The sequence below is a fragment of the Carlito syrichta genome, unplaced genomic scaffold (assembly GCF_000164805.1).
Source record: "Carlito syrichta isolate Samal-C Ts95f unplaced genomic scaffold, Tarsius_syrichta-2.0.1 Scaffold305827, whole genome shotgun sequence".
Taxonomy (NCBI): Eukaryota; Metazoa; Chordata; class Mammalia; order Primates; family Tarsiidae; genus Carlito; species Carlito syrichta.
The window spans coordinates 501440-510702 of NW_007249923.1; positions in this window are offsets into that span (position 1 = coordinate 501440).

Sequence of the window (9263 nt, forward strand, 5' to 3'; positions counted from 1 at the left end):
TGTTTACCACGCCTACTTCCATTCATTCAGCAAACATTATGCACCTACTATGTCCCAGGCGCTAAGTCAGTTGCTAGAAGCTGACAACAGGATCCTCACCCAAAGGTCACATCAACTAATGGATATGAAGGTGCACGGAAAATTGAAATGCTGAAATAAATAGATAAGGGCCAGCTGTAATGATCTCATTAACTTTCTGAGAATGGGGCTGCTAAAGCGATTTTTAAAGTTCTTAAAAACAGTTAAGCAAGCCAGACCTGTCTCTGTAATCTGGCCTGCACTATTTATTTGCTTAGCAAACCGTTTCTTCATAGATAGCGCAAAAGGAAAGACTTCAGACCAGCCCGAGGCAGAATTTATCCCAAATTCAGAGTGAGTGGGGTCTGAATTAATTAGGTCTTTCTGTAACTTAATGTATAAACCTGGGCTCAGGAAATTTGGCCTTTAAAGCAGGTGCCCTTTCAAATGAGTGAGTTTCATGTGACTATTTTAACTTCAGCTTCATTACCCTTTATGGGCTGCAGGAGTGGGAGGGAGCGGGAGGGAGCGGGAGGGAGGGATCTGGTGTGAGCCTGTTTCTGAGTGGGGAGCCAAAGGAACCGTAAAACAGTCCCTGGGTTCCCAAACAAGGCCTGCCGGGGTAACCTGCCCAGCTCCCCAAGGAGGTAAATTCACATTTGCAGTCCCTGGCTGGGGTGCCCATCAGCCTCAGGCGAGGAGGGCAGGGACCAAGGCTCCCGGTACCACTTGTGGGGCTGGTCACCTGCTAGAGTTTTCTCCTGTGACCTCTCGTTGTCCTTGGACTCCTTGTTCTAGCTTGCGGGCAGCTTCCCTACTCTACAGCCAGCAGCATGCCGTCTCAGGGCACTCTCACTCCAGAACTTGTGGTGACTCCCTACCGCCTCTTGACTAACCAGAAACTCCTCAGCCCTACCACCTGTTTCCACCCAAGGACGTTCCCCACCTCTGCTCATTATCTGCCCAGAAGTGTTCCAGGTCAACTGTCCCTTTAGACAGTCCAACAGGGTAACCAGCAGCCACCTGAAGTTATTGAGCTCTTGGGAACAGTCCCAACTGAGATGCGCTGGAAGTACAAAATACACATCAGATTTTGAAGATTCAGTATGAAAAAAGTAATGTAATCTCGCTCGTAATTTTTATACTGACGACATGTTGAAATGATATCAAGATACTAGGCTAGGATAAATAAAAACATATTAAAGTTAATTTCACCTGTTTCTTTTTACTGTTTAAATGTGGCTACTAGGAAATGTGAAATTATACGTGGGACTCCCATTTGTGGCTTGCTTTCACTTTCTCCTGGACAGTCTGGTCTGCAGCACCATGCAGGAAGACCTGCTGGGGTGGGTGATGAGCAGATTTCTCTTCCAGTTCTAACTTATATGTAACCTTTCTAAAATTCTACTTCCTTTTGTTTCAAATGGGATTAAAAATATCCATTTCAGGCAATTACCAGAAGAACTAGTTAAGCGGCTAGGCTCAGTGGCTCAGCCTGTAATCCCAACTGAGAGGATTGCCTGAGTCTGTTGGTTCGAGACCAGCCTGGGCAACTTGGCGAGACCAAGTCTCTACAATAAATCAAAAATTAGCTGGTTGTGGTAGCGCACACCTGTAGTTCCGGGCTACTTGGAAGGCTGAGGTGAAAGAATTGCCGGAGCCTAGCAAGTCGATGCTGGGTTAGCTGTGAGTGTGCTTCTGCACTCCAGCCTGAGCGACAGAGTGAGACTCCAACTCAAAAAAAAAAAAAAAAAAGAACTAGTTCAGTTAACTGTTGTGAAAACAACTAGTATATACCAAGTAATATAATCTGTGTTGTTTCCTTTCCCTCTCCTTTCCCAATCACATTTCAAAATGCCTCCTAGGGCAGTGGTTCTTGATTCTGGATACACCCAGAATCATCTGGGCAGCCTTGTAAAAATATACCCATGCCTGGACTCCATTCTGGTTTAATTGGTCAAGGTGGGACCTGGACATCAGCATAATTTAAAACTCTCCAGGCTGGCAGGGTGGCACGCACCTGAAATCCCAGCATTTTGGGAGGCCAGGATGGGAGAATTGCTTGAGCCCAGGAGTTCAAGATCATCCTGTACAATATATGAGACCTTGTCTCTACCAAAAAAAAAAAAAATTGGCCCAGTGTGGTGGTGCATGCCTGTTGTTCCAGTTATTCAGGAGGCAGAGGTGGGAGGATCACCTGAGCACAGGAGGTGGAGGCTACAGTGAGGCACAATCGTGCCAGTACACTCCACCTTGGGGGGTGGGGGAGAGAGAGAGAGAGAAAGAAAGAAAGAAAGAAAGAGAGAGAGAGCCCGGCTTGGTGGCTCAGCCTGTAATCCCGCGCCTTTGGGAGGCTGAGGTGAGTGGATTGCCTGAGCCCACAGGTTCGAGACCTGCCTGGGCAACTTGGCGAGTCCTCATCTCTACAATAAATAAAAAATCAGCCGGGCGTGGTAGCGCACGCCTGTAGTTCCAGCTACTTGGAAGGCTGAGGCGGAAGGATCACCGGAGCCCAGCAGGTCGGAGGCAGCCATTGCACTCCAGTCTGGGCGACAGAGTGAGACTCTGACTCAAAAAAAAAAAAGAGAGAGAGAGAGAAAGAGAGAGGGAAGAAAGGAAAGAAAGGGAGAAAGGGAGAAAGAGAGAAAGAGACAAAGGGAGAAAGAGAGAAAGAAAGGGAGAAAGAGAAAGAAAGAAAGAATCTCTCCAGGTGATTCTACTGCATAGCCAGGGCAGAGAATCCCTGCCCTAGAGGAACAGATTGCCCCTTCACCCCTCAATGCTCTGACCCCCTTGCTGTATGGGTGTCCCGCTAGCATTTTACATGTGTTTTGTGCTATCTTAATGATAACCAACTTTACTGAAAGCCTACCAAATGGCTGCCACTTTACATATGTTATCTTTAATCCTTACCACAACTCTGCAAGGTAAATTAGATTAACCCCATTTTGCAGATGAAGAAGCTGAGGCTTAGAAAGGTTAAAGTAAATTACTTGTTAAATAAGTGGAGGGGAGCCAGGGGGATGTACTCAATGCCAGGTAAGTCCTCACTGCAAAGTGGGAACCATGACTCGCTAGACTATACGGCCTTTGTCTTAAATTCTTTGGCCCCTAAAACATAAACGTCCAGGGGCAGGGGTGGTTTCTTGCTGTTTGCAAAAGTTCTCAAACGATTAATTCAGTAGCCTCTTGATAAATATTGAATAAACCTCAGGGCATCTGTTTGAGAGTATCCCTGAGCAGGCTGATGGCTGGAGAGCCCGCCTGGGACAAGTGAGGACTAACGTCTGTGCTGTACTCCAAGCGTGGGGCAGGTTCAGGGCTGCCTTCCCCAGGCAGACTCCAGCAAGTGCAGGAAGGCTCTGGAAAGGACAGCAGGCAGATGGGAGAGGCTCCTTGGTTTCTACCTTAACATCTTCCCACAAGCAGTCTCTCCTGGCAACTCTCTGGCCCAGGAGCGCTGTTGAGAGCATGGCTCCTTCAGGGTCAAGCGGGCAAGAGGCCTGATTTTGGTGGCTCCTGGGTTAGTGGCAGGTCCTTCAGCTCCACCCTAGCTGTATCTCCTGCCTCTCCCCACAGGTCCTCTCCCCAGTCTGCCATAACCAAGGGCTGCCTGGAGTTTTTGGGCCAGCTCTGAGTCTGTAATCTTATTCTTTTCTTTTTCTTTTGTTTTTTTTTTGAGTTGGAGTCTCACTCGGTCGACCAGACTGGATTGCAGTGGCCGCTCCCGGCCACCGCAGCCTCGGCCTGCAGGGCTCCGGCGATCCTTCCGCCTCAGCCTTCCAAGTAGCCGGAATTACAGGCATGCACTACCACGCCCAGCTGATTTTTTGATTTATTGTAGAAATGAGGTCTCGCTGCCCAGGCGGGTCTCCAACCCGCTGGCTCAGGCAATCCACTCACCTCAGCCTCCCAAAGGCGCGGGATTACAGGCTGAGCCACCAAGCCCAGCTTCTTTTCTTTTCTTTTGAGTCAGGGTCTCATTCTGTCACCCAGGATGGAGTGCAGTGACATGATCACGGCTCACCACAGTCTCAACTTCCTGGGTTCAAGGGATCCTCCCGCCTCTGTTACCTGAGCCGCTGGGACTACCGGTGCGCACCACTGCTCCCAGCTATTTTATTTTTATTTTTTGTAGAGACAAGTGATCCTTCTCCCTCGGCTTCCCAAAGTGTTAGGATTATAGGCGTGAGCCACCGTGCTTGGCCTTTCTTTTCAAAATAGGTGGTTTGATAGAGGCTTGGCTAAATGTGGTTCAACTTTTCTACTTTTGTAAGACTTCAAATACAAATGTTCTTAAATCAGAGGTAAAAGCCTTTGCCTCCATTCGCATGGTGGCCTCGCCTGCAGCCATCAGAAGGAGGACAGGCAAACCGCTGCACAGTGACACAGGGGGGACAAGTATGACATCAAGACGATGGTGGGGATGTCTGTCTGGGTCTGCATTCTGGAAATGGTGTAAGAACAGTTATCAAAATTCTTTAAAAATAATTTTTAAAAGAGGCAAGAGAGCAGGGGAGAATGTCCCCAGTGGTTGTATTATGATGGGGAAATTCCAGATAATTCTTTTGCTTTTATTTGCCCAATTATCTGCAATGTGTCTAGGTGACTTTTATAACAGAGAGAAAGGAAAATTCCTTTGGAGTGACCCATCCCAAGAAAAATCCCAGGATTTGGTCCTTCATCCTCTGCCTCAGTCCCGGCCACCTTGCCCTCACCCCTTCCTAGGGGACAAGAGCAGAGGTGGAAGGTTTGCAGGGCCCATGGGACCTGCCCTGGGGTGGTGACTTGGGCAGTTTTTCCCACAGCCAGTCTGGCCAAAATGGCAGGGCTGTGCCTTCCTCACCCCAGGCCATGCTCCAGGAATAGGGTCCTTTGGTCCATTGTTCTGCAGGGAGCAGGAAGGGAAGTGGGAGACCCCTGCGGCAGACACATCTCCCCCTTCTGGGGGTTCCTTAGGTCCAGTGCCAAGCTCTGGAGTGAGCCAACCTTGACCCTTCTCCCAACCAGACTCAAGCGCAGCCCTGTGATCTCGTCTTGTATGTGCAGGGCTGGCGGGTGTCTGGGATTGTCATTGCTGGGTGTAACAACTTTCCCTTTTTTCTGAGGCCCTCTCCTCTTCTCGGGTTGATGGGAGGCCCCACCCAGAAGCCAGCCCAGTCCACCCTGGCATTTTGGGCCTGTCCCCAGATAAAGCAGGGGGTGGGTAGAGTGGTTATGAGCTTTGGAACCGATCAGACCCTGGGTTAAATCTTATTCAGTTTTGTCTCTTACTAAATGAGCAACCTCAGAAAAGTGACAAGCCGTCAGAGCCTCGTCTGAAAAGTGGCACAATAACCCCCGTCTCGCAGGGCTGGGATGAGGGTCAAATGAGAGAAGGTGAATGTAGAGCACCTTGCACAGGCTCAACCAACAACGGCTGTTATTGGTGCTTCCATCTCCTTGGCTCTCCTGAGCCAGGCTCTTGGGGCTGGGAGAGGACCCTGGACTTGACTTTAGGGTTTGGCCCCTTTTAGTGCTTGCTCTCGTGGCGGTGCTGTGGGTCTGGCTCTGGGAAGGCCGTGTGACTTCAGGCCGGCTGCGCAGCCATTTCTTTGTGTCTCCTTGGCTGTGGAGGAGTGAGGTAATCTCTCAAAGTGCATTCTTCCTGGGGACAGAAGCTCACTTTTTCTTAGGGGCTTGGAGTCACTGTCCTTGTAGAGGTTGGATGAGGATGGTGGGGAGCTGGACCCCTCTTGACCCTCCCGCCCTGGCCATGCCCCATTGCAGGACCACGGAGTCAGGAGACAGACTCCAGTCGAGAAGGCTCTGGTGGTGTTTTCCTGAAAAACATACACGGGCATTGGGGGCCTTTTTAGGGACAGTGGCTGCTTTTAGAATTCGCAGTCACAGAATAATCATCATTGTGATTATGTGACACTGCAGTTTGGAAAGCGTTTTCTCATAACTCAACTTATTTAATCCTCTCAACAACAACCTTTTGGGTGTTATGATTATCTCCACTTCACAAATGAGACCACTGGGGCGCAAAGGGTAAACTATGATGAAAGGGAGGTGGTCAAACAACGTCTCCTGGAATCTAAACATGAGTAGCAGTGGTAACTGTGAGCTCCATGAGAAGTCCCTTGGGGATTGCTCCTGTCTGAGCCCCTGTGTACACCCTAAGGGTGTCTTTCATTCTCCCTTTAGTAGGAAAGGGAGCATTGCATTAAAATATAGGCGGGGAAATGGGGGTGGGGCGGGGAGCAAGATAATTTTCCCCAGGTGTGGGTATGACATTAACAAGCTGAGCATGCAGATGTCTCAGTGCCAAGGGTGGCATTTCAAGAGTATGGGGGGGTTAGCTGGCACCACACCTGGGATCTGCTAGGCCTCCCTGCCCCCAACAGAATATGACCTCGTTCTTCAACCCTTGGGAAAGAGAACCAAGTTTTCCACTGCCGTCTGTCTCCCTTCTGAGGCACCCTGGCCATGGCGGGGGGAGAAATTTCTGGAAAGACTTTCCAAGGGAGCAAGACCCTGCCACCATGCCCAGAGGGAATGAAAGGAAGTCCCTCTCCCGTCTTGCCTTGAGTCTGGGTCAATGTCCATGTCGCCTGCCGGCTAGAATGAGCGGGATGGGGTGGGCTTGCTGAGAACAGGGGAGGGTTACTGGCAGCCAGCCCAGACTCCATTTCTCTGCCTGGGGATGATGTGGTGGCCCAGGACTCCACTGTCTGTGGGGCCCCAATCAGTGACAAAACCTTGTTTTGAGAGCCTTGAACTTCCAAACTGCTGGGGAGTGTGGAGGAGGGTAAGGACAGTCAAGACACTGAGTGTCCTGAAGCTGCCTGTCCTCTGCCTTCATGGCCAGTCGTGTGGCGGTGCTATTTTCGCCGTGAGCGGTAGGAGCACAAATGTCGCTCTGCGCAGTCAGCCAACTTCCTGATGTGAAACCCTAGCCGGAGGTGTCCCCGGGCAGGCAAGGCCCTCAGACTAGTTCCTGGAAACTTTATAGCCCCTCTTGCTGCTCCACTCAGTTCCTCTCTCAGGGATTGCTCAAACAATAAAATAAAACATTATAGTAACTGTGAGCATTTATTGATCGACTACTATAAGCCAGGCACGGTGCGAGGTGTCCCACTGCTACTATCTCGTTAGTTACCACCTAGCCCTGCTGGCCCCATATCCTGCTTGAGAAAGAGGTATAGTGTGTGGAGAACAGGCAGATGTGCCATTTCTAGCTTATTAAATTGGTTGCTGAATAGGTTGGTCTCCCCCAAAAAAACATTGTCATAAAAAAATAGATTTCAGGCTGGGCTTGGTGGCTCAGTCTGTAATCCCAACACTTTGGGAGGCTGAGGCGAGTGGACTGTCTGAGCCCGCAGGTTTGAGATCAGCCTGGGCAACTCGGTGAGACCTTATTTCTACAATAAATCAAAAATTAGCCAGGCGTGGTAGCGCGCGCCTTTAGTTCCATCTACTTGGATTGCCGGAGCCCAGCAGGTCGAGGCTGCGGTGACTGGGAGCGTGCCACTGCACTCCAGTCTGGGCAACAGAGTGAGACTCTAGCTCAAAAAAAAAAAGATTTCAGTTGGGCTCGGTGGCTCAGCCTGTCATCCCACCACTTTGGGAGGCTAAGGCGAATGGATTGCCTGAGCCCGCGGGTTCAAGACCCACCTGGGTAACTTGGCAAGACATCATCTCTACAATAAATCAAAAACTAGCCAGATGTGGTAGCACGTGCCTGTAGTTCTGGCTACCTGGAAGGCTGAGGCGGAAGGATGACCGGAGCCCAGCAGGTTGAGGCCGCGGTGACCAGGAGTGTGCCACTGTACTTCACTCTGGGTGACAGAGTGAGACTCCAACTCAAAAAAAAAGATTTCATTTATATTGTTTTGCTCTGCCGAAAAACGTCCAGAAACCTCAGTCTGAGGTAGGCCCATAGCTGCTTGTGTCCACGGCAGGCTTGACCCTTCAGTCTTGTCACCTATAACTCATAAGCATCTTTCTGAGCCCAGCTGTTCTTGTCATCAAGGAAGCTGCATTTCAGATGTCTGTTTCTCTGATCTTTCTCCCTCTTGCTCAACAACAGGCTTTTCTTCCAAGAATTGGAGGGACAAGTTCTCTGTCCAGCTATGAACTGGTGGGCCATGGAAGGCCTTGGCAAACCTCCCCTCCCAGCCCCTGGGGCCCTGGGCTGCTGCTCCTGTGGGAGCTGCCAAGAGAGTGGGGGAACCGTGGGGGAAGGCCATTGGCGTAGGGGTGAGAAAGGGGAACATTCCTTCAGCTGATGGCAGGAGCCCACTAGCCAGAGGCCCTCTTCATGGCCCAGTGCAGTGTGGCTCTCGTGTTTATGAGCTTTGTGAGATTTAGAACACTCTGTATTAGCCACAGGTTTTTGGGGGTCACATCAAAGATTAGAAAGCTGTGGAAAGAGTTCTTTCCCCATGAATCACACTTCCCAAAAATGTAAATCTCTGAGAGGAGCTAGCTTGGCTTTATAGAGCTGGGCAGGAGAAAGGGGGACAGCACGAACTCCTGGGGAGTTTTTCTAAAGAAAACTTTGCAAGGCTGGACAAAGGAATTCTCAGAGAGGAGAGGAACCAGAAGAGGAGAAAGACCCCCTGGGACCAGGTAGATGGATGGGGTTGGGGGTTAGGGTGAGGCAAGAAGAGGACTCCATGTGCTGGTGTCCTGGAACGACTGGGCCCCTGCAGCATACAACTCTAGAGGCCACCATTGCTTGTGTGGTGCACAACCTGTGCAGCCACACATAACAACCCTCTCTTTTCTTGCTCCTTCTTAGGTGGATTTAGTGTCTTTTTCATGGGCTCCTACAGAATTCTCCAGATGGTCATAGATAATGATTATCCATGTGCTTATCTGCACATTTCTTTCCACTTCACAGTTACACCTTTGAGGAGAGAGGCTATGTCTTCTAAGATTTTCCCTTCCAGCCCGGCACGTAATATATGCTCAGTTAATGTGTGTGGCATGAATGAGTAAACATTGCTTTTTTTGTTTGTTTGTTTTGAGTCAGAGTCTCACTCCGTCACCCAGGCTGGAGTGCAGGAGCACGCTCACAGCCACCCCAGTGTCGATCTGCTGGGCTCTGGTGATTCTTCCACTTCAGCCTTCCAAGCAGCTGGAATTACAGGCGCGTGCTACCATGCCCTGCTAATTTGTGATTTATCGCACAGATGAGGTCTTGCCAAGTTGTCCAGGCTGGTCTCGAACCTGCAGGCTCAGGCAATCCACTCACC